Source organism: Vicugna pacos, chromosome 1, assembly GCF_048564905.1.
Source record: "Vicugna pacos chromosome 1, VicPac4, whole genome shotgun sequence".
NCBI lineage: Eukaryota > Metazoa > Chordata > Mammalia > Artiodactyla > Camelidae > Vicugna > Vicugna pacos.
The window spans coordinates 10,486,476-10,513,094 of record NC_132987.1 but is presented as its reverse complement, the minus strand read 5'-3'; the positions used below and the strand labels follow the sequence as shown (position 1 = coordinate 10,513,094).

Genomic DNA, 26,619 nt, shown 5'->3' with positions numbered 1-26,619 from the left:
TTACTGGGTATTAGTTGAGTAATTATTAATTTAATGGTTCTGCTCCCCCACCAAGGCTCCAAGCTCCTTGAGGGCAAAGATGTCTTTCAAGGTCATCACTCTGTTTCCAGGGCCCAGGATGCAATCCACAAATACTCCATAAACCTTTGTGGAAAGGAGAGGGAAAGATTGAGGAAGAAAAGGAGAATTACTCCCCTAAGGTCTTTACCCTCCAGCCTCCATGCTTCCCATAACAGACGCTCTGTGGGGCCCTCCCCTGATGTCTTCTCACTGCCCTTCTCTGAGGGTCAAGCTCTGCCCTCCTCCCCTCTCAACTAGGGCCTGCCTATCTCTGAGTCCTTCAGGACAGCATCTGCTCTCAGCCAGGCAGACCCCCAAACACTCTCTGTGGTTTGATCTGTCCACTTGGCATATCTGTCCATCTGTCCATGTGGACACCTGACATGGTTCACACTGGACAGGACAACAACCAGTTCACATCTTTGCTGTAGGGCCCTCCTCCCACAATGATCACACCTGCTTCACCTTTATTAGCCTCAGAGGAGTCACCGTAACCTCCCCTCCCCTCCCCCAGTATCACAAAAGATTCTAATCTTTTCTTGGACTACTTGAGTCATACAGCCCAGATTCTCTCTCCAGATAAGAGGCTGAACACTTCTCTACCTAAGGGCAAAGGACCACCTCCTCAAATGAATGCTCCTCATTTCAAATGCACTAACAGGATACCCAAATTGGCACTTCACGTACTAAGATGCTACACTGGGTGGAATGTTCCAGTTGCCTAGAACAGCTGCAACAATTGAGATTTGAGACAAAGTTTGAGCCTTTAAAACACTATACAACTTAAGAGAGGCAGTAAACATGTGACTATAGACGGTTGTAGGTTCACAGACCACCTCCACCATTTACTAGCTGAGTGACTGAGGGCAAATTACTTAACCTCCCTGAACCTAGATTTCCTCTCCAAAAAACCTGAATAATAGTAGTACCTACCTCAGAGGGGTTTTGTGAGAATTAAGTAAGCTGTATGTTTTATTTAATGTCTGGTTTTTACGTGAATGGGGTTTTTTTCCCCAATGGCCACAAACTCCTTCCCACTCCTTCCAGTAAGAGGTGAGGTACGTGTCTTCTCCCACTGAGTCTGGGTAGACCTGTGAGTGCTTTGGCCCACAGAGGGCAATGGAAGTGCTCTCCAGGGCTGGGCCAGGAAAGGATATCATCTTCTGCCTGGCTTTCTTGGGACACTTGCTCTGGGAGAAGTCAGCTCCCACGTAGGAAGTCTGACGAACCCAAGCTCATCACGATGCAGAGGACACACAGAGATGCTCCAGGGAACAACCCCAGAGAGCTCCCAGGGCACAGACAACAGCCTGTCAGCCACGTGAGGGAGCCAGCCCTCTGGCGAGGCAGACACCTAGCCCAGTAAAGCCTTCGGAGGACAAACATCAGACTGTGACCTGCACGAGAGCCACCCCGCTGAGCCCTTTCCAGATTCCTGACCACAAAATCACAAGCTTATGCCATGACATGTTAGGGCAGTTTATGACACAGCTACAGCAGCTGGAACAACCAGCAACAGTAAATGGTAGCAACCACTGATACTCATGCAGCTTCAAAGCCACATAAGCCCTGGAATCGAGCCTCCGGCTTCCCAAGGTTGTGAGTACCATGGGGTGTCAAGTTCAGCCCTGCTGGCTCCACTTGGAGCTCCCCCCTCTCCAGAGCCTCGTTTCTCTCAATTCTCTGCGAGGTTTCCCGTCTAACTTTGAGATCAAGAAAGTCTGAATAAAACTTTAGATAAACACTTAAAATTATTTCCTGGAAGCTCACCAAGCCCAACATGTGAATCCTCCCCAGGCTGCACAACTGAAAACAAGTTATATAATTTCTGTTTCTCAGGGCGGAGACAAGGGAACAGTGGGGCGGCTGCCTGTCGTCTGGAATCACATTTTAAATAAACAGACCAAGTAAACTGCTCAGCAATGATGAATAATGAAATGGTAGAGACAGAAATGAAAGAGCAACAGGAACTACAGGAGCTATTTCTGTCTCTCACTGAGAATTCCTAATGGCTGAGGTTAGGTGTTTATTTCTCAGGGGGTGGATTATTTTTAACGTCTTTGAATGTGGCGCGTCTGTGACAGCTACTATTTCCAAATGCCAGCAAGATACCTCTCAAATCAAAACACCCCAGTGGGGTCGAGAGTCACACTGGATATCTGTGTTTCTCCTTCAGATATTTGAAATATTCCATCAGCGATCTCAGTTATTTGTGGAATTCATTTTCTGAGGAGGAAGTTATTTTCTGTAGGAACTGGAAATATCTTAACTTCCAACTTTTTCCTCCTCTCTTCACTGGCTAATACTCTCCAGTCCATCCACTGAGGATGGTATCACCTGGGATGGCATGAGAATCCTCCCAAAGATGGAAACAGAGATCAGATTTGAGCCACACAAGTATTATCCGTGGCCGTGTCTTCTCCTCCTACTCCATACTCTGGGATGTCTTGTGGCATGTTTAAGAAGCATTTGCAGATGTGTAAGTATTTGTAAGACATTAGGGATTCTGAAATCTCTGTGGCAATCACTATTCTGTTAGAACTCACGCAAATGTTTAGAAAATTAAAGTTAGACTGTTGGTGCTGTGGTGTCGCACTGCCCACACTTGACTGGTTACCAGAATCACACAGTGATTTGGTAAAAGTGGAGATTCCTGGATTTTGCCTCAGAAAAATGGAGAAAGAGACCTTGGGAAAGGGGTTCAAGAATTCATGTAGATCTTAAAATCTTCCGAGTGATCTGATGCCCAGCCAGCTTCTACAATCTCAGCCTGGCTGCACCCACACCCTGCCATGAAACAGCACAAGACGCAAGGTCCTAGGTTCAATCCCAGTACCTCCATCAGTAAATAAATAAACCTAATTACTCCTCCCACCCAAAAAAAGACCCCCAAAATTTAAAAATTTTTTTAAATTTAAAAACATCCAGAGGAAGGCGCTGTAAACAAGCAGACAATGTGTGAGTCACAGGAGTAGAGCCCACTCAGAAACTTCCCAGGCCTGGAGGGAGTAAACAGACCCTCCCTCCACCTGTTCAAGTAACAAACACCTCTCAGGGATCCAGCATGAATGAATTATAAGGTGGCAGGAAACAGAGGAATGTGACTTACTCTCTGCCACCGAGAAACTCAGATCCTACTTACTCATTCATTCACCAAATACTAATTGAGCACCTACTACGCGCCGGGTACTGTTCTAGAGACTGGTGATGCTGCCACACAGATGTGCTTCCTGTCCTCACGCGATGTGGCATTTAGCACAGTCTACGTTGCTTTTGTAGGAAGGCGAACAGGTGACACATGGGCTTGACTCTGACATCTGCATCGGGTGGTTCATTAGGCAGAAGCAGTACAGCACCCGCATGAGCCTCTGTCTCCTTAAATTCTGCAGCCTAGACCTCACTGGCCTCGCCCTAGTCCCAGTCATGAGGTTCGGAGGTGTCCTAGATGGAATCACTGCATGTGCAAAGCAAGAAGATGCTCAAGGTTATTCAGAAAATGATAAATAATCTTACGTGGCTTGAGTATAGAACACACAGGGTAGGCAAGGGGCTAGAGATTTTGCCGTGGATGAGGGGAGACTCCAGCTGCAGCCTACAGACAGTCGTGAAGTGCCTTGCAAGTCGAATGTTTCTTCTCTGTGTCTGATGATTGTATTAGCCATTATATTTTTTAGAAAGATCACTCTGACAGTGTTAATAGAAAAGAACAAATATGACTCCATGTTAGATCTATTTCTTGGACTTTAACCCCGTGCTCTGTTTCTGGTGCTTAGTGTTGCTAGTTCTGCACCTTTTGTAAAATGATGTTTCCTACAGCCTGAAATATACAGGACAGCCTATTCTCAAGGTTCTGACCCTTAGATATTAACACTTTTGCACTCATATAAAGATAACAAGTTGCAGAATAGAAAATAATGTTTGTTTGGTTGGAGGTTTACAGGGGCACCATGACCTGACCCACGTGGACAGCTGCAAGAATGAAGGATTCCAAGAACAAAGAATTCCTGCAGCAAGAAGTTTGCAACAGCCAACCACACCTCCTCCCTTTTCTAGTATAAAAGGATCCTGAATTCTGACTTGGGGAAGATGGTTCTCCAGGACATTACTCTGCCTGGTAGATTCTGGTAGATTCTTGGTCTACCAGCTTTCCAGATAAAGTTGCTATTCCTTGCCCCAACAACTCATCTCTCAATTCACTGGCCTGTCATGCAGTGAGCAGAATGAGTTTGGACTCAGTAACAAGAGCAGTATAAAAATAAGAGGGGGAAAGGCTTGGACGAAGAAACAAAGCAGCGATTATAATAGTACTTGAGAAAGATAATAAAGATTTGAATGGAAGCAACAGCCTAAATGGAAAGAAAGCCTTGATGCTCAAAGCTATAGGGATGCAGACAAGAGAGGAAACCTCCAGGGCCACCCAAGTAAAGGGCCTAACTACACCCTTCAGTGCAAATAAACAGAGAATAAAGCAAACTTGCCTGTTTCATCCTTATCTGCCTAAAATTTTTTAGATTTTTAAAAAACTCACTACCACAGACCAGCTCTCACATAGCTTTGTGGTCCAAATTCACACTGAGTATGTGATACACACAAACACATACCCCCCTCAAGTACAGAATTACATTGAAAGTCAGCCCAGGATTAGCAATATGCTAAGGCAAATGTAGAAGCAAACACAAACTCTCACTGGAGTAACACCATCATCCCAGGCCTCAAAAAATTATCATAGATAAAGTTTCAAGGAAAACGAACAGCTCCCAGTATAAAAGTACAAAACACAGAGAAACAATGTACCATGAGTGAGAGCCAGGAAAAACAACAGACCAGGTAGTTAATGCCACAAAGACTTCATCTACTGGAACTATACAATACAGAATGAAAAGTAACTGTGTTTTCTGGGTTTAAGGAAAATGACAACTTTGAAAATATGAACCAGGATGCATCCCAGAGAGAAAAAGAGATCAAAATATAAAATAGAGGTTTGAAGACATAGAGAACATAAAAGGGTCCAACCTATGTCCAACCGGAGTCTCACGAGGAATAATAGAGACATAGGAGGAGGTGCTTTTCAAAGAAGCCATGACTGGGAATTTTGCAGAATTGGTGAAAGTCAGCAATCCTCACAATGAGGGGTTTTGTTTTTAGAAATTCTCACTGAGACCAATCAGTGAAGTTTCAGAACACCAAGGAAAAACAGAGTATCATAAAAAGGAAGAAAAATAATCATCTACACAGGAATGGCAATTATAGTTGAATTCACAGGAGCAAAAATGACAATGAAACAACATATTTAATGTGCATAAAGAGAATAAATGTCATCTTAGGTTTTTATACCCAAAAAGCTTCTTTCAAAAAAAGGAAGAATTAAAGTCAGCTTCTTGAAAGAATTAAGGTCAAAAACTGAATGAGTTCACCACCAACAGACCTTTGATAAAGAAAATTCTAGAAGATGTACTTCAGACCTAAGGAAACAGATCCAAGATCTGAGACTCAAGAGAGTGGTCAAAGATATGAGCAAATATGTGAAGAAATCTAAACAAACATGAACTGTTTAAAACAATAATAATAATGGATAACGAGAGAGAAGGCAGGACAAAACTAGAACGCTGAAAAAGAGTAACATATAAAATGAGAGAAGATGACCAGTATTATTATATTCTATGACCAACGTAGAGGGCAAAAATATTTACAAACTATAGACTATGTTAAATAGGCATGCTAAAATATAAATGGTAACCACCAAAATATTATACATAAAACCTAAAACTTCTAAACAGAAGGGAAAAATGGAATGAGGTAGAATGGAACATATGTGTATTATACATTTGTATATATAATATAAATATATGTTATATAACTTTTCCACTTTTGTTCCATATATATCTCTATATATCTGGATCTAGATAGAGAGGGAAGGAAACAACAAACTAAAAATCAGTTCTTTGAAAAGATACTAAAATAGACAAACATCTGTCAAGCCTAGCCAAGAAAAAAGAAGACAAAGATAAATAATTTCAAGAATGAAACAGAACACTTAACTACAGATGCTGCAGAAATTAAACAGATGAGAGGATATTATAAATAATTTTATGCCAGTAAACTTGAAATTTGAGATGAGTACATTACTAAGATAAAACTTACCAACACTAATCCAACAAGAACTAAAAACCCTCTAAACCTAGTTAAAAAAAAAAAAGAAAAAGAGAAAGAAAGAAAAGACATTCTTGGGAAGAAAATATCAGGTCCCCAAACTTTTTTGACAAATTCTTTCACATTTCAAAGAATAGACCATGGAAATCTTACACAAAATTTTTCAGGAAAAAGAAAAAGAAGGAATTTTCCACAACTCATTTTTAGAGACTGGCATAACCTTGATACAGAAATCTGAGAAGGGCAGTAAGAGAGGGAAAATTTGTCAAAATAGATGCTAAAATCCCACGTGAAATATTAATAATCCAAATCCAACAATGTACAAGAAAGACAGTTTACAATGACAAATTGGATATATCCCAGGATGCAATAAGTTGGTTTAAAATTCCAAAATCAAATTAATGTAATTTGCTACACTATACTATGAAAAAAGAAAAATCACGTTTGTCTCAATAGTTACATAAAAAGCATCCAAAAGCATCCAATAAAATTCAACTTCCATCCACATCTACAGATAAGCTGTCCACATGAATAGGGCTTATAATAGCAAACATACATTACCTAAGTCAGGGTAGTATAAAATGTGTATGGCCTTTACCCTTGATGGAACAAGCTGAACCAACAGACCAACGGAACAGAGGAGAGACTAGACATGACCATGCAAGTTAGTGAGGAAAGGATGGGCTATTTAACAAATGCTGCTGGAAATAAATCCAATGAATAAAGTGAAATTGGGTCACTGCCACACACTATACAGGAAAGTCAATTCTAGCTCAATGAAAGACTTAAATGATAAAAAGCAAAACTAGAAAACATACAGAAGACTACGCAGAAAAGTCAATTTACGGCCTCAGACCTGGAAAAGATTTCTTAAATAAGACATGAAATCTGCTCATTCAAGAAGATAATTTTGGTAAGCCTTACTACATAAAAATTAGGAGTTTTGTGCTCGGGATTTGCATTGATTCCCTCTAAATCTCGCACAGCAGTAAGGACGGCACTTCCACTCACCACAAATGTCTCTACCGCTTTCCCAGTTGCCTCCTGAAGGTCCTCCCGGCAACTCCCGCTGCAGGCTCCTTCAGCCCTGAGACAGTGCCCCTCCACGGCAAGACAACCTTCCCTTGACCATGAGCCCCTCGGCCATTGATTTGTTTCTCTTGAAAAAGTGGTTTAGGATCACGGTCTCCATATTCATGTCCTCAACTCCCTGCAGCCTGGCTTCCGCAAAAATTATTACTAAAATTAGTCCCTGTGCACCCAAAACCCAGGTTAAAAATAAAACATTAATACTCTGTGTGTCTCACCCTAAATCGTGCCTCACCCAATCCTCCGTCTACCAACCAGGTCTGCCACTCAGAATTTCATACTGATCACGCCTGTGCTTTTCCTTCTGCTTTTCCCTTGTCCTCAGAATTTACCACCTTCAAATCTGAAATGGCTGAGAAAACACTTCAGTGTTTGAGGAAAACAATCAGTGGCGAAATTGTTTAAAGCTGGTGAGATGAAGGCTCAAAGCTGAGATAAAGTTGAGTTATTTTTCAAAAGTGTTGCATGTTTTCACCTTCCTGAGTTCAAGGCTAAATATCTGTAACTGGTACAACTTTATCATTCACTTCTTTACATGTCAGTAAGTATAAATGGACAATAATATTTAAACAGTTGTCCAGTATCCTATTATATGAGCAAATCCTAATTTATTGAAGAATCTTAATGTTCACTTATTAGAAACTAAGGTTGCTTCTATTATTTAATTACTATAAACATACATGTATGTGAGGGGGGTGTACTCACATACATCTATCTTTGTATCTTTCTGTACTTGTTTAAATACCTGCTTAGGATCAGCGCCTAAAGGTAGAGTTGCTGGGCCAAAAGGGAGGTACATACTGATGTGGAGCTTGGCTCCAGAAAAGGCTGTCAGGAAGTACGTTTCCACGTGCAGGGCATGGAAGAGCCTATTTCTCCAATCCACACCAACACTGGGGGTTTTAATTCTTTAATTTCAAATCATTATTTCATAACAGAGTTTCAATTCAAGAAGCTACTCCCAGAGGAGATGAAGGTATCGGAGAAGGAAGATCCTGAGCTCACCTCCTCCCGTGGACACACCAGCACAGCCTTGCACAGGACAAGCCTCTCTGCGGAGGACCTGCAGGCTAGCAGAACGGCTCCGCTACAACTAAGGATACTAAGCATAAACCACACTGAGACCTGCAGGAGGGGCAGAGACACAATCTAGTCAGGCCCCACACCCCTGGCACAGCAACTGACAAACAGGAGGGGATATCACAACCTCAGAGGTCCTCCTTAAGGAGCGAGGGGTTCTGGCTCCGAACTGGGCACCCGGGGCACAGGGTCTAGCATCAGGAAGACGGACCTCCATAACTGGCTTTGAAAACCAGCGCGGCTTACGGATGTAAGGAGAGCCTGGGGGCTGGAGGAAACTGAGACGCCATTCTCAAAGGGGTCACACACAAAGTCACTCACCCCAAGTCCTAGCACAAAGGCAGCAGATTGAAAATCATCTGGGGCTCTCATTATCCTGCCAAGACTGCCTCAGCAGCCCCCCAGCCCATGCCCAGATCAAGCTCCAGTCCTCCCAACAAGCTGGCAGCCTGCTGCCTGCCTTGGGAAATGCCCCAGCCCACACCCAGTCCCAGTGCCAGCCTCACGCTGAAGCCGCCAGGCACAGGCAGTCTGTGTAGGGATGCTCTGCACACGGCCATGACCTCAAGACCAGGACAGGTAACTGTTTCATCTCATTTACAGAAACAAACACAGAAAGTCAAACAAAATGAGAAATCAAGTAATCTGTTCCAAACAAAAGAACAAAATAAAACCCTAAGAGGAAATCTTAATGATACGGAAATAAGTAATTCAGTTGATAAAGAGTTCAGAGCAACAGTAATAAAAATGCTCCCCAAATTCAGCAGAAGAATGGAGCAACACAGTGAGAACTTCAGCATAGTGTAAGAAAATACAAAGAAGAACCAATCAAAAAATAATAATAATAAATATAAATTTAAAAGAGCCAATCAGAGCTGAAGATGACAATAACTGAAATGAAAAAAATACACTCTGAATAGCGACAGGCAGTCTTGAGAAAAAAGATCGGAGCTGGAGGTATCATGCACCCTGACTTCAGACTATACTATAAAGCTATAATAATCAAAACACTATGGTACTGGCACAAACATAGACATGTAGATCAATGGAACAGGATAGAGACCCCAGAAATACACCCATGCATCCATGGTCAATTAATCTTTAACAAAGGAGACAAAAATATACAATGGGGGAAAGACAGCCCCTTCAATAAATAGTATTAGGAAAACTGGACAGCTACTTGCAAAAGAATCAAACTGGACTACTTTCTCACACCACACACACAAAAATAAACTCAAAAGGCATTAAAGACTTAAATGTAAGACCTAAAACCATAAATCTTTTAGGAGAAAACACAGGTAGTATGCTCTTTGATTCAGTTTTAGTAACATTTTTGGGGATCTGCTCAGGCAAGGGAAACAAAAACAAACAAATGGGACTACATCAAGTTTAAAAGTTTTTATACAGCAAAGGAAGCTATCAACAAAATGAAAAGGCAATCTAGTAAATGGGAGCAAATATTTACAAACAATATATTCAATAAAGAGTTAATATCCAAAATATACAAGAACTCAGACAACTCAAAAAGAAAAAAAACCTGACCAAAAAATGGTCAGAGTGTCTGAATAGACATTTTTCCAAAGATGACATACAAATGGCCAACAGGTACATGAAAAGATGCTCAACATCACTAATCATCAGGGAAATACAAACTAAAACCACAATGAGATACCACCTCACACCTGTCAGAATGGCTATTATCAAAAAGACAACAAGTAACAAGTACTGGTGAGGATGTGGAGAAAGAGAAACTCTCGTGAACTGCTGGTGGGAATGTAAATTGGTGCAGCCACTATGGAAAACAGTATGGAGATTCCTCAAAGAATTAAAAACAGAACTACCACACAATCCAGCAATTACATTTGGAGATATTTATTCAAAGAAAATGAAAACACTAATTTGAAAAGAAACATGCACCTTAATGTTCAACTGTGGCATTGATTACAAAAGTCAAGATATGGAAGTAACCTAAGTGTCCACTGATACATGAATGGATGAAGAAGACATGTAGATATTTACATATATACATATATATAGTGGAATATTACTCAGCTATAAAAATGAATGTAATCTTGCCATTTGTGACAACATGGAGGAACCCAGAGGGTATTATGCTAATGAAATAAGTCAGAGATAAGACAAATACCATATGTTTTCATTGATACTTGGAATCTAAAACACAAAACAAACAAATATAACAGAACAGAAACAGACTCTTAGATACAGTGAACTGGTGGTTGCCAGAGGGAGAGAGTGAGCGGATGGGCAAAACAGTTGAGGGGATTAAGAGGTACAACCTGCTGGTTATAAGTCACAAGGATGTCGTGTACAGCACAGAGAAGATACTCAATAATGTTGTAGTAACTTTGCATGGTGCATAATACGTAAAAATATCAAATCACTATGCTGTATACCTGAAATTAATATAATACTGTAAGTCGACTATACTTCAATTAAAAAAGAAAACAGAATCTACTCCCTTTGTGAAACACATTCCCTGTTCAGAGGCAGAAAAGCCTTCAAGATCCCTCCCACAGCCTCTCCCAGCAGCCTCCTCGGGTCAGGCTCAGAGGAACAGTGTCAGAAGCCTTAGAGAAGACAGCCCAGGATGAAACACTCTCCTGAAAGACAACCGCATCCTGTCCTTGGCGACCCGACCTCCTCCCACCCAGAAACTTGCAGACAGATCTGTACTCATAAACAAGGTTGCACACACAACACTCCCGCTGCCAAAAGCAACACCACTTGTCCGAAAGGGGCAATCCATAGACTCTTACAAGTTGACATTAGATGGGATGTTGGAGATCATCTGAAAATGGAAGGAACGCATCCAATCCAATTCAACAATTATTCATTCTCTTCCAGCTGTGTACCTAGAACCTGGTCCTCACAGTGTTTGTTCCTTCTAGAGGCACAACATTTAAATGTTGAAAATAATCTCAATAAAAGGCTTTGCTCTAAGGACAAAACACTTCTCAGATATGTTCCACCAATCCCCACAGGTCTCTTATTCACTCGTAAGAAATGTGCTTCAGACCAAGTTTAAAACAACAAAAATCAGCTTCTTAAAGTATCAACTATCCAAACAATACTCCGTTTACCTTTTCTTGATTCATAATACATCATTCAATCCATCCTTTAACTTCTAGGAAACAAAACTCAAGACTATAATTACTACAAAAATTCTAAGCAAACTTACTCAAGGTTCAAAATGTGTTTTTTCTATTCCTTGTCTAACTCAAATTGAAATCAATTTCCTCTCCTCTCCTTTGTCTCCTTCTTTTATTAACTCATTATCCTCTCTTCTAAGCTACTGATCAGTTTTCTTCTGAGTATATTTCATCAACTTTTTAGAATCTCATTCTGGCTTGAAATAAGAAGTCAGAAATACAGTACATTCCATGGCAGCTTAATTCAGATGGATAAAACAGTGCAATAATCAAACCCGGATCAGGTGTTTCATAACAAGCACAGAGCAGGCACCAATGCATGACAGCAAGATTAACTTGCAAGCCCAGTCTCATGGTCAGGTGTCTCACTTGGCTTCTGGCAGATGTGAGCTTGGGTCTTGGAAGGCGGGGCAGGGATGGAGGTTGGGGATCATATGTCGGGATTGAGAAAGGAGAGGAGAGACAATGTAAATACTGACCCACTCCTGGAAACCAAAGAATCCCTGGCTGGGGTAAATCAGTGTATGGAGGGGGAAGCTGGGAAAAATTGGGGAAGGAAAAGGATCTTTTTTCCTATTTTCTGACACTTGGAGGAGACTATTGCTTTGAATAGGATGGAGAAGCTGAGGTGTGTCTAATTTGTAAGATACTAGGTTACAACACAGGCCAGTGACGGTGAGCAAGTGGAAACCGAGCACTTTCTATTTATCATCTCATTGAACCACCCTGCGCAGTATGCCCAGGCCCACGTTGTCTCTCCAGAAGGAGAGGTTTCTCATCCGATGCGGATGCTGCCCACGAGGGAGCAGGCTATGGTCATCTGTGCCATGGCCCCTTTCAGCAGTTTCATGGAGTCTACAGACATCTTCTTAGAATTATGTTTTAAATGCATAAAATAGAAGAAACCAATTGTACTGCATCACAGTTCTATCCAGGGGCTCTGTGGAACATGTAAAGAATTTCCAGGAGAGGCTGGGCTGGTTCTGCACAAAGCAGGGCTGAGAACCAGAAAGGGCACGCGTCACAGTCATCCTGGCCCTGCAGGCCTGCGCAGGGGGAGACGGCAGAGTGTGTGAGACAGAGGAAGAACACCACAAGCTGGGCAGCTGGAGCGGGTCAGGCCCGTGTCACTGATGTGCCCTGGACACCCAAGGGCCAGAGACCCAGGAGGGTAGAATGCCACTGTGAGTCTGGTCCCTGGTCCTTGGGCAGAATTTCTGTTCTCTCCCACCACTAAAGTCCCACATGGAGGTGACCACACCACCGGCACGGGCTGGGGTCACATCAGGCTCTGGACGAGCAGGCACCAGGGATGGACTGGATGCAGTTCATTCCCGACCTTCAGGGAGGAACAGAGAAGGAAGGCAGGAGGGCCCCTGTTTCAGCGGGACTCACACCTGGACTGGAGAAAGCATGCCCTGGACTCCTTCCATCAGCCACGCTCCCAGAGGGAAGCTGGTCCCTTCCAGGGAGAAACCGAGCAGAGTTTAACAAAGGCACTATTTACAAAGATGGACATCAATCCTAATCTCCCCACCAATAAAGGGAAACTAAGAAAGGGTAAGTAGCCCAGATTAGCTGGAGACACTTAACTTTACTACACCTAGAGGGGCAAGGGAAGAAAGCAGTTATCAGAATCCAGAGAGAAGGGCAGGAAAAAACCATCCTGACCTCACTTCCCTCCACCCTGCAAATCTCCCTGGCGCTTCCCATCGACTGAACCCAACCAACTCCAAGTTCCTGACTGTCAGCCGCGCAGGGCAGAGCAGGGCGGAGAGGAACAAGGAGCCTGTCTGGGAAGGCAAACAGGTACTAGCCAAGGATACTTTTCACAGGGAGGGCGGGGGAAGGTGCTAAAAAGCCATTTAATTTGTAAAATAATTTTTACCCCACGGTGAAACCTAGATCAACAAGACCAACAGGAGACACCACTTACTTTCTTTGTGTGTGTGCGTGTAAGGCTGGAACTTTTACTTTTTAATCTTTTTTTTTCATTTTTCAGTTTTACTAGGTAGAATTGTTACAATTTGATGGCAAATATACAATATATTGCATGTAAATACATATATATAATATGCTGCACACATTTTCAAATTTATGTATATGTCCTGATCATTGTTTCTAAGAACGGTTTAGAGCTTTAGCTTTTTAAACTTACATAGTTATCAAAGGAATAAAGCCAACCACAGAGTAAGAATCAACAGAATGCAGTCATTCGATTACTCTTTTTTCAGACACTGCAACTATGTCCCAGGGAGGAAAGGTAACTTGGTAAGATTAATTTTTAAAAAATTAACAAAAAAAAGACTGACAACAGAGCCCACACGTGTAGCCCCCCTGATTACTGCCTGTACTGGCTGTATTTTAAGTGGAATTCTCAGACTGCACAAGGACTTGGCGATAACCCAGTCTCAGCTCACTGCTCAAAATATTTTTTTTTCTAAAACTACAACATATGGACATTTTCATGTAAAATCCTCTCTGAGGGAATTATAATCCCTTGTATGAGGACAAGCAGCGCAGAAAGTGGTCTATGTTTGGAAACAGTCGCTCAAAATAAGAAATAAATTACCGTTTGAAAGGGGAGAGTCGCTTGCCTCAGCCTGGGCAAAGCTTCAGTTTCCAGAAACCCATGAAGATTAAGATGAGGCCTCGGAAGAAGCCAACACCACGGACTGTATGAAAGCTTAGACACCAAGGCTGCTTAGGCAAAATTCCAGTCTGCGGACTTTGCATTCAGTGGGCAAAGGGAGGGTTCTTGTCTTTTCTTAGCAATTTTTTTTGAAAAGAAATGCACTCAGTATCTACTTGACACCAAGGAGAAAGCCTTGTTCAGAAAACATAACACTTTCTGTGTGTTTCGCTAGATTAACAACAGCTTATTCTGTTCTCAAGTGTTTTCCTGTCCACATAAGCCAGCAAAGGCTAATTTAGGCCCGATTTCTTTTCACAGTCATAAAAGTATCTCCATGCATTTCTACATTTCTATATGCATGTATTTCAAGACAAGCTCAGAGTGTCTTAAATTCTGCAGTAGAGAGAATCCTATGCAGAAACGTATTTGGTAGGCCATTAGGCCTGCAGTCTGACAAAGGATCTCAGCTCAACTGAGTCAAACCTGAGGAAGGGGATAAGCTTTCTTCAACCTTCGTGTAGGCAGATGAGAAGCCAAGTGCAGGTAACCATGCCAAAAACAGGAAAAAGAGGAACAATGAGACACCATAAAGTAACACAGAAAACCAAAGTCACTTGTAACTTATTTGCCTGTTTCAAAGTTCTCATATCAAAAAAAAAAAAAAACCTTTGCACATCTAAGACTTACTGTGCCATCACAGAACATGTCTTCAAAACCTGCAGAAACAGGCCAGGTTCTAACCCAGGCCTTGCCATTTCACCTTAGTTGTATGTCACTGAGTAAATTTCATCCCTCTGGAGCCTCAGTCTACCCAGCTATATTATGGGGATCACAACGCCCGGGTACAGGGTGACAGTGAGTCACATGCGATTCCATGCCTTTTTTTTTTTAACCAATCCAAAAGCTTTACAAATGAAGCTCAGTTTCCTCCAAACTCAACTTTGCCAAAGTCAGGCTCTGTGAACACCACTGAAAATGCGCTTAAGGGGGTCGAAGAACACACTCGTCTAGTTTCCTCTGCAAGGCACATTCTGGAAGGCAAAGATGGTATCTTTCACGTCCGTTATCTTAACGCGGAGCACACTGAGCTGGCTCAGTAAGTATTTCTTGAGCAGATAGACTGCCAGCTAGAAACTGCCACTCGCCATCTGCCTCTACAAGGATGGAGTCACGAGCCGCTGCCGCCGCTGGCCTCCAACACTCCCTGAAAGGAGTTCAGGGTGGAGATCAGGAGTGAGGCGCTCTGGACTCTGGGAAAAACTGGCAGAACAGGTCTTCAGATAGTCAAATATTTTTAGAAGGAGAAGATTTTACAAGCCCAAATTCTTTCATCTTCTTATGTCTAGAAAAGCACTAAAATCATGAATGGAGACATCTGCCCCTCGTGACCAGCAGCAACTTTCTGCCAAATGCGTACCTGACTGCACGCTATCCTTCCCTTTTTTACCAAAATCATATATACACTGACCTCTCTGCTTCTATCTTCAGAGTTCCTCAGAGCCTTCTGAGAGGCTGTCTCCCAGACTACAGTCTTCATTTTGCCCTAAACAAAACATAACTCACAACTCTCACGTTGTGCATTTATTTTCAGTCGACAGGATGGATGGGCACATGAATTATTGCCTTCCTGCCTCTGTCAATAGGGCTATTTTGAGGATCAAATCAGATAACACGTGAACGTGCTTTGGAAATTACAGAGTGTTTCAAAAGAGCTCAATCAACTGTCGTGGTTTTCACTCTACATGAAGAGGAGGGGAAGTGGTTTTCAAGGCAAGAAAAGAGATGGCTGAGGACCTGACCTAAAGGGAAGGATGTAAAATTTTGCATGTAACTACAGAACTTCCTCCCGCCTCACAATGTACAATCCTAGTAATTAACAAAAGTAAAGTTACACATTTGTCAGTAATGATTTAATTCAGGAAAGTGGAAATCACTCTAGATATTTTGAACAGGAAGAGATTTAATACTGGAGATTAGAAGCTTAAAAAAAAACACTGGGGCTAGGGGAATAAAGGTAAGAGAAAGTTGCCTTTAGAATTCAGGAAATTAGGAAGTGCAGACATTGCCAAAAAGTACTGTCTGTGATCTCAACTACAAGACAAAAAAGAAATGTTCACAAGCTTCTGCTTCAGAGAGCGAGCCAGCAAAATGTACACATATAAACTCCCCCTTGCACTGGTTATCAGTGCATTGCCTCTCAGCTGGAAATTCACTCTTTCCTTCCTGCTCTGTGAAAATGAATCTGGGCCCTTTAACATCTTGCTGGCTGGACGTTAAGTTTTGTGTGCAGAGGGCACTGGAGAGGTAGCAGGAGGAAGGTGCGTTCCTCCCTGGTTCTGGTGCAGTTCCAGGGTCTGATTCCGGCCGCAGGGGCAGCTTTTCCAGCCTCTCGCTCCTGCGGTACAGCTGACTCCCAGCACCCGACTCCCACGCTGAAGGCCGACCTGCAGCACCCAGCAGCCGGCTCCCCCGGCAGCCCCTCAGCAGTTTTGTAGCTGCGTGCTTTCCGTGAACCTCCCCTGAGCAGCTCTGCCAGGCACCTAGAGGGCAGATTTCCAGCAGGTTCCACCAGGGAGGCCCCAGTCTCTCAACCGTTTTGTGAGCCACAGCCTCCCCGACCAGGTCTGGAGCTCAGGCCCGGGTGGGTGGCCCGTCCTTAGTCACAGGGCCTCAGCCCTGGGGTGGGGGCTGCTCCTTGTATCTGCTAGTCCTGCGTTGTTTAGAGGTCTCTCTACTTCTTATCAGCTAATCTCTTGTTGCACAATCCTCTGTTATAGTAATAATTCTTTATACTAAAGTTTCCCTGTTCAAATCGCTATATGGTTTCTCTCTCTTGATTGAACCCAGACCAATTCATCCCTCAATAATAAGTTTTAGTATATCATTATGAAAAACAATTAATTACACAGGTTACTCACTTCCCTTTGCCATGCTGCTATATTCATTTATTTATTCACTCATCCCACAAATATTTGTTGACTACTTACTAGGTAGTAGGTTAGTAGGTGCTGGGGCCATAAGGTCTTGCCCTCCAGAAGCCTACAAACCACAGCAAGAGAGACACAAGTGTGAGAAAAATAAGAATCAGTTCACTGATAAGTGTGGGCCAAGAAGAATACAAAGATGAAATGGCTTTCTTGTTTTCCAAACGCTCTCCCCCACTGTGTTATGTCGCAATGCTCTTTCCCATCACAACATCTCGGGCAGATCTCATAGCTTTCTGGTCATTCTCAGATTAAAATTCCATTTTAAATGTTCCATCAACAGATGACTACATAAAGAAGTTGTGGTATATTTATACGATGAAATACTATCAGCCATAAAAAAGAACAAAACAATGCCACTTGCAGCAACACGGATGAACCTAGAGATCGTCATTCTAAGTGAAGTAAGCCAGAAAGAGAAAGAAAAATACCATATGATATCACTTATATGTGGAATCCAAAAAAAAAAAAAAAGACACAAATGAACTTACTTACAAAATAGAAACAGACTCACAGACATAGAAAACAAACTTATGGTTACTGGGGGAAGAGGGTGGGAAACCGGGAGATCAAGAGTTGTAGATACTGACCCATATATATAAAATGGATAAACAACAAGTTTGTACTGTAGAGCACAGGGAACTATATTCAGTACCTTGTAGTGACCTATAATGAAAACGAATCTGAAAAGGAATACACGTGTATGTATATGGATGATGAAAACATTATACTGTACATCAGAAATTGACACAACATTGTAAACCGAATATAATTCAGGAAAGGAAGGAAGGAAGGAAGGAAGGGAAAGAAGGAAGGAAAGAAAGAGGAAGGGAGAAAGAGAAGAAAAGAAAAAAATCTGACTTTAAAACTCCAATATAAATGGTGCCTCTCTTCCCCCCAGGCAGGACTGATTGTGAGGGGCAGAGGAGAGGTGGTACAGCTTTTGGGGCACCTTCTTTCTTCCCACCCGTGTGCTGGGATGGGGAGGATGAAGAAAGAGAAAAGTATCTCTTATAACTGATGCTCCACATCTCAAGGGGCACATCCTTTAGCATGGGAGGGCCTCTGCCCTGCAGGGCTCCTGATGGGCCACCCAGCCCTAGCTCACTCTCTTTCGGATCCCGTCTCAGCCCTTGCCCCCGACAGTGTCCCACAGCAGCTTCCTGCCAGAGTCCCACACCCGGTTGACAGTCCTCTCGCCCTGGCCAACAGCAAGCGGCTTCAAGCCACACTATTGTCTCTCTCCAGGTCTCCTTTCCCTGCTCAGGTAGGCCCAGGCCCGCCACCAAGTCCTGACCCGCTGCCTCAGCAGTCCCGCCTCCGGGGAACGGATGCCAGCCTCCTATTCTTGCAGGTGCCTCCAATCGCTGAGTTGAGACCTCTGGGAACTGCATCTTTACGTGGCTTGTGAAGGGAAGAGAGCACCCACGGGAAAAGACGGGAGAGCCACAGCACTGCCCCCGGGGCTTAGAACCCTGAGTCTAAAAGTGAAGCCCCTCTGCCCTTCCAGGTCCCCGAGCACCTGGAGACCCGTGCTTGGTGGTAGCACTTCCAGTTAGCTGTCCCTCAACAAGCCCTGGAGTGACTTATGAGGCCCAACTGTTGGGAGCCCTCCTTATGCTGTGAAAGAATTACTTGCAAACCCACAATGGACCCGGTTGCTAGTTCTAGACAGGAAGATCCTCTCAGCTTTCCGTTACACAAGTGAACACATATAAAACCAGCATGATTAGCACCACACCAAACATGTTCCATGGGTACCCAGCCCAGGCTTGAGAGGATTTCCCCAGAACAGCTGAGATCTAAGTCCCAAAGGACAGGTAGGTTTATCTAAGCACAGAGTGTGAGGAGAAGGTGCCTAGGAGTGAGAAGAGCTCATGCGGAAGTCTGGAGGGCGCAGTGTTTTGTTTTTTCCCCAGGAATTGCAAGTTCGTCCTGCAACAAATATTCACCAGCACCTACAATGTGCCAGGTGTCGGTTCTAGGTGCCGGAGGTACAGCAGAAAGCAAACACCACAAAAACCCCTCACAATGCTTCCTACGCTGGTGGGAGGAAGGAGCAAGGCAGGGGGCAGAGAGATGAGGCTTCCGAGAAAAGGGGCCCAGGGGTAAGGGCCTGGAAAAGTCTGGCTTATGTCGAGAACACGGGGATACCACGGATTTTAAGCAGAGTTGAGGTATGCGACATTTAGACCATACCACTCTGTTCCAGAGCACACTTTCCTTTGTTTCTTCCATAAAAATCCCCTGTCATTTCTCAAGGCTAGCACAGTCCCCTTACTATATCTGACACAGGAACATACAAACAGGAAGTACAAAAGAACCTCAAAATATTCCCCAGGCACAAAAATCCTAATGACATTGGAGCAACTGGTTACCCAGTCAGAGAACACAGACAGAGCCTTATATGACACGTAAGTGAAAATAAAGTTCAAGTGAATAAAAGATTTCAATAGAAAAATAAAATAAAAACACTAGAAGAAAATATAGCAGAATATTTTATGATCTTGGAGGGGAAGGACATTTTTAAACACGACACAAAATATTCACAGATTTGACTACCAGTTAAAATTTTAAGCATCTAAGGAGGCAAAAGTAACCATACTCAAAATTTCAGATCACAACTAGGAAAACATACACAAAGCAACAGCAAAGTGGCAATACATATAAAACTCTCACAAATCAACATGAAAAAGATTAATGTCACACTCCAACAAAATAAGGGCCCAGGGTATGAGCAAATATTTCTCAGTAAAAGACATACAAAGCAATGTTATTAAAGATAAAAAAGATGTTTCACCTTTAAAAATGGAACCTAAAGTTGCATTACCATTTTTATTTATTTCTTTTTTCCCCAGCTTTATTGAGATATACCTAACATATAACACTGGGTAAGTTTAAGGTGTACCATGTGATGATCTGATACACACACACACACACACACACATATATATATATATCAAGATGTTTACCACAATAAGGTTAGTTAACACATCCTTCACCTCACATAATTACCATGTTGTTGCTGTTGTTATGGTGAGAAGATTAAAGCTCTACTCTCGCAGCACCTTTCAAGTATGTGATACAATATTGTTAGCTACAGTCACCATGCCGTACATCAGATCCCTGGAACTCACTCATCTCATAACTAAAAGCTTACCCGTTTCACCAACACCTTCCCATTTCCCCTACCCTCAGCCCTTAGCAACCACCACTCTACTCTTTGTTTCTACGAAATCAGTGTTTTTAAATTTCACATATAAGTAAGATCACACAGCACTTGTCATTCTCTGTCTGACTTATTTCACTTAGCATAATGCACTCAAGACAGGATTTCCCTCTTTTTATATAGCTGAATACTATTCCATTTTATATATTTTTACACGTATATGTATATCTCACATTTTCTTTATCCATTCATCCATCGAGGGATAGATAGGCTGTCTCCACAGTCTCCACGGTTTGTATTCGTTAGCTCCAGAATTTCTGTTTGGTTCTTTTTTGTGCTTTCTGTCTCTTGTTGAACTTCTCATTTTGTTCTTGTATTGTTTTCCTGACTTTGTTAAATTGCTTACCTATGTTTTCTTTTAGCCTTCTGGGAATCTTTAGACAATTATTTTGAATTCCTTGTCACGCAAATCACATGTCTACCTTTCTTTGGGGTCAGTTACTGGAAGTTACGGAACACAGTTACTGTGCCCCTTTGGTGAGTCATGTTTCCCTGATTTGTCGTGATCCCTGGACCCTTGTGTAGGTGTTTGTGCATCTGAAGAAGCATCACCTCTTCTAGACTTTGTGAGCTGACTTTGGTAAGAGAAGACCTTCACCTGCAGTTGGGGGAGGGGGGTGTTGGCATGTGCTGTGGCCCTGGGTCTAGCGGTCAGGGTGCCAAGTGTAGTGGCGTGTGGCAGCTCCAGGTCCGGGGCCTGCTGTCTCAGGCTCGGTGCTGGGGTCCACAGCATCGACAACCGCATGGTCCTCGGAAACTGCTATGGGCGGTCTGCAGTGGCTGCATGGGCTGCTGGGGTCCTCGGTGGCACTTCCAGGTCCAGAGGCCAGGACCAGGGTAGGCAGAGCCAGGGCTGTGCACACACTTGGCTCTAGGAGCCAGCTACAGGTGCATGTGTAGTGGCAGAGACACACATGAAGGGGTGAGGGCAGGACCAGCAGCAAGGTCCAGGGCTAACTGCAGGCACACTGTCAATTACAGGGGCCCTGGCTGGCTGCCGGCTGCAGGTGAGCCCAGTGGCTCAGATCAGTGACTGGAAACAGGGCCAAATCCAGGCCCACAGCAACTGTGGGAGTCTTGGCTTTCCGTGTGCACATCCATGGCTGCAGGAACACGCCGTGGGCACACACACGGCATAGGGGCTGGTGACGGGAGTCAGGCCAGCAGCGTGCAGGTACACAGCTGAAGAGGTAAGCCCCACGTGTACACACAGCAGTAAGGTCAGCCCCGGGGTCTAGGCTGGCGTCTTGCACTTGGGCTGCCCCAGGGCCATCAGCAGATCCAGGCTCCAGTGGCAGTGGGGAGGCAAGGAAGGGGCAGTGGAAGACATCAAGCAGCTGGAGGGAGAAATCATCAGGGGCCCATGGGGACTGTGCCAGCCACTGGTTCCCTCAGTGTCAAAGCTTCTGGTGTCCTCTGCAGAGCAGGGCCCTGGGAACCTCAGTGGTTCCCATGGTGTGACTGATACTGGTGGCCTCTGCCTTTCTTCCTTGTTCCCAGCCATCTCTCTCTGTTTTGCCCGGTTCTGAATAGGCTGAAACTAAAGTGGGTCCACTTCCCCGAAAGGCTGGGGAAGCTCATGGCTCATTGGCTCTCCCCCTCCTGGCAAGGGAACCTCTTCCTGGGTGGGGAGTTCCCTCTGGGCGCTGAGCAGTGCCAGCCTGGGGGACGGGATGATGCTGGCAAAATGAAGCCTCCCTCCCTTTTTGTGCAGTTTTTCCCGGGTTTTCTGTTCACTGTGATGCTGGAGTTTCTTAAATGGACTCCTGATCGCTCCCAGAGCTATTTTTGTTGGTAGACAGCTATCTAATTGTCAGCCTTTTGCGGGAAGCAGAGGCTGGGGTCCCGACTTCACCATCTTGATGACGTCCTGCATCGCCTTTTTTAGTAATCACACTCACAGGCCTTTATCATTCCTTTCACTTCATATAATAAACTAAGGGCTCTAGATTTTTTTTTTCATGAATTACTACCAAACGGGGTTTTCTTCATTCTATGCTGGTGTAATTGCTCTTTTAAAGCTAAATTCCAAGGCCTACTTTTATTTCTATTACACTCAAGTTTCAAAATGATCTTAACAGGTCTGAATTCTGGGCTGAAATTAACAATCAAAATTTCCTCTCTGTCATGCCAGCTCTCAATTCCGGGTTATATTTTTTTTCCCAAGTCATTTTTCTTAAAGATGAACATCTCAGGAACAAAGGCAGAAGGCAGATGCAGTCAGATCAAAGAAGGAACCTCCAGCACAATTCATGCATGAGAAGGGGCTTCTATCAAGGTGGGAGCAGCCCCAGGAGAGGCTGGCTCATGCTCGGAGGTGGCCATAAAAAAGTGAGAAAGTTGGGAGTTGGAGGGGGTGACTGAGCACATGCCTGGTGAGGTGAAGAGATAAGGCAGCCAGGTGGTTCATCACATGCCACCTGTGCCAAGCAGAGAGAGACAGAGGGATGGATGCTTGGATGGAAGAGACCACACAGTGCCTGGGGTAGCTGGAGAGACCCAGAAGTAATGTGGCTGCTCACCACTGGGCACTAGCATCCCAGCAGCATCCCGTCTTACCTCTCCGTCAAAGGCAATGTGACATATAAAAAAGGAAATCGCAAATACACAGATGAGTACAGAAGGAATAATATTCTAATACGCATAGGAAGCGAGCATCAGGAAAAAGAGGTACTACATCCCACAAACAGAAGTAACACGTAAGGAAACAAAGTTAATGGAACAAACAGAAACATTAAAAGAAGCACTGAGGGAAGAACCAAGCAGAGCTCTTGGAAAAACATAAAAGTAAACAGCAAAATGGATACAGCTGAGGAGCAGTGAATAAATCAAGGAATTCTCTCAGAACTCAGCCCAAATTTTCTGAGAGATCAAAAATGTGAAACGGAAGTCACAGTGCTATTTCTGCTGTATTCTGCTGGTAAGAAACGAATCACAGGTTAGTTATCGAGCCCAGAGTCAAGGGAAGGAGACCACACAGGACGGGAGGTGTGGTCCACTGGGGGCACCGCTGCAATGTCCACCCTGCCACACCCCTGTTACTCTGCACGTACCTCTGTTATCACCTCCCGTGTGATGTTATAATGTGTTTACTTGTCAGCCTCCCCCCTAGACTCTAAACCCCATGAGAGCAAGAACTAGCTCACTCATCTTCCACATCCACAAGGGTTGGCTCAGGGTCTAGCACACAGCAGGTGCTTGCTAAATGTTTGCAGAATTAAATTATTCCTGTTGCAATTATCCAGAGTGGACAGAGTCAGGGTACCTGGCTCTAAAGATAGTTCTGGACCATCTGGGGTTTACCTCTAAAAAAATTAAATCGCTTATTTTCAATGTAAGGATAACCTCCAGAAAAACAGAGGTAATACATGTAACTTCCAAGATATTAGGGGGAAGGGGAACAAGGAAAACATAATTCAACAGAAACCTTTTGTATACCCCCACAGAGAAATCTACAAATAAAGTAAATAAAACATAATTAATAATATGCCAGATTTAAGTACCATAACCATCAGAATTGAACTAAAAGTGCAAAAAGAGATTTCTGTAATCAACAATTTGTGGGCAAACACATATGGCACATTTACAAAAACTACCTATCAGGCTACAAAGAAAGCCTCAAAAACTCCAAAAAGCAACAATCATGCAGATCATATCATAACACCATTTAAAATTCACTAAACAAAAAATAGGTAGTCCCCTTCTCCTCCTCCTCTGGTTAAAAAATCGATCCACATAAATATGAAAACTCTTAAAAAATGCCTGAGTAAAAGAAGAAATAAAATGGAAAGTATAAACCTAAATAGAACACCAACCACAAAAGAAAATCAAATGTCTGCCCTGAAATTGTGTCAGATCTATATGATATTATAGGTGGGTTCCGTCAAACCTTGAGGGTTATAATTTCTATGTTATACTAGTCCGAACCACAGATAAAGATGAAAAATTTTAACGAATATTATGAAGCTAGCATAACACTGATATCAAAACCAGTAAAAGAATATACAAGGAAAGAAAACATAGGCCAATCTCACATATGAACATACATGCAGAATGTATACATATTAGAATATTTAAATAATGAAAAAATATGACTGATTCCACAAACTCAATGTTAGATCACATTTTTTAAATCTATTATACACTGAATTACATTAACAATTCAAAGAAGGAAACACATATAAACATGTCAATAGATGACAGGAAAGTAGGAGATAAAAATTAATACCTACTTCTTAAAAGAAAGAAAGACAGACAGACAGACTCAGCAATTTAGAACAGAAAGAAACATCAAACACCAAAGCAAAGATTATACTTAATGGTGAAAATCGAAGCCTTCCCACTCGGATCAGGTCAACGTCTAATATCACCGCTCTATTTAAAGACTATACTAGAAGATTCGGCCAATTCAATAAGAAAAGTAAAAGAAAAAAGCTCTGTGGTAGTATAACTGTGTAACATGAAAAAAACCAGGAGAACTAACTGACGAAGTTGCAACAAGGTAGCTGGATACAAGATACAAAAATCCATAGTACTACTACAGATCAGTAATAATCAGTAGGCGGAGAAAAAGAGAAACACCGCATTTACAACAGCAATGAAAACTATCATCACTGTAAATAAACAAGAAATATATAATAACTATATAAAGAAACCTATAAAATTTAGTGAATTTATTGTATAAAAGCAGTCCTCATACAGCTCCCCAAAATAACTTACAAATTCAAAGAAATCTAAATGAAAATACGCAAAAGATGTTCACAAAGGACACTATGATTCTAAAATTTATAACAAAATGCCCGAGAATAGACAATTTTGAAAAAGACCACCAAAAGAGGATCTGCCACACTAATTGTCAAATATATATTATAAAACTTCTGGTAAATTTTTTAAAATGGGGCATTGGAGCAGAAATAGACAAATAGATCAATGGTTTAAAAACAGAAAAACCCTAAAGATACCTACATGTGTAACAGGGAGTTAGTACATGATTTTTTTAAATGTGGTATATAAAATTATTAGCAAAAAGCTGAAGTATGCAATATATAATTCTGAGAACAAATGACTATCAATTTGGAAAAAAAAAGATTGGATTTCCTGCCATTCATAAAAATATATTCCACGTGGATTGAAGATTTAAAGTTTAAAAAAATGAAAAAGAAAAATCTAGAGTGTGCTTACAACCTTGAGTTCAAAAAGTCTCTTTTAAACAAGATTTTTAGGTAAATTAAATCTGGAATGCTAAGTGAAATAAGTCAGACAGAGAAAGCCAAATATCCTATGACTTCACTTATATGTAGAATTTTAAAAACAAAATAAACTCAAGAAAAATAATACATAAAAACAAGCTCACAGATCCAGATAACAGATCGCTGGTTGCCAGAGCAGAGGTGGGGGGGTTACGGGGTGGGTGAAATGAGTGAAGAGGGTAAAAAGGTACAAGCTTCCAGTTATAAAATAAATAAGTCACAGGGGTGACATGTACAGCATGGTGACTATAGTTAATAATATGATATCGTGTATTTGAAAACTGCTGAGAGTAGATCTTAAAAGTCTTCGTCACAAGAAAAAAAAATGTTGAAACTAAGTATGACAACAGATGTTAGCCAGAACTATTGTGATCATTTGACCATATATCCAAATATTGAATCATTAGGTTGCACACCTGAAACTCATATAATGTCATGTGTCAATTACACCTCAATAATAATATAAAATATGAAAATATTCATAAATTTGACAACAAATTCTAAATTTCTATACCACAAAAACACCATAATTGTGGGTTAAAAAGAGACAGATTATAGAAACTGCAATGTTTCTAACAAAGGAGCAATATCAAGAATATTCTATAGATAAACAACACAAATAGCCTAACAGGAAAATGATAAATGAATAAACAATTCATAGAAGCAGAAAAACACATAAGCAATAAACACACAAAAAGGCACTGAATTACTAGTAATCAGTAAAATGAAAATGAAATAACAATGGAAAATCATTTGAGGCCCATTTGATTAGTAAAATTTGAAAAGTTTTATCATATCAAGTATCAGAGAAGATGAGGTAAAACTCACCACTCTAGAGAAATTACAGGCTTTTGGTGAGGCCGTTTTGCCAAATGTGCTGACATGTGAGCTGCGCTCATCTTCTGGTCCAGCAATTCCATGGCTCAGTACCTACAGCAGAGGAGCAGTAGCCTGGGTCCACGAGACAGCGGGG

At 42.4% G+C, this 26,619-nt stretch overlaps 1 long non-coding RNA gene across 1 annotated transcript; it reads right to left on the bottom strand.

The window, feature by feature from the left end:
* LOC140700115 (uncharacterized) lies at positions 1-26,619 on the bottom strand. Its single transcript, XR_012078414.1, has 2 exons — positions 26,475-26,619; positions 1-144 (listed from the first exon to the last, which is right to left on the bottom strand). It is a non-coding gene; the product is annotated as an uncharacterized lncRNA (long non-coding RNA).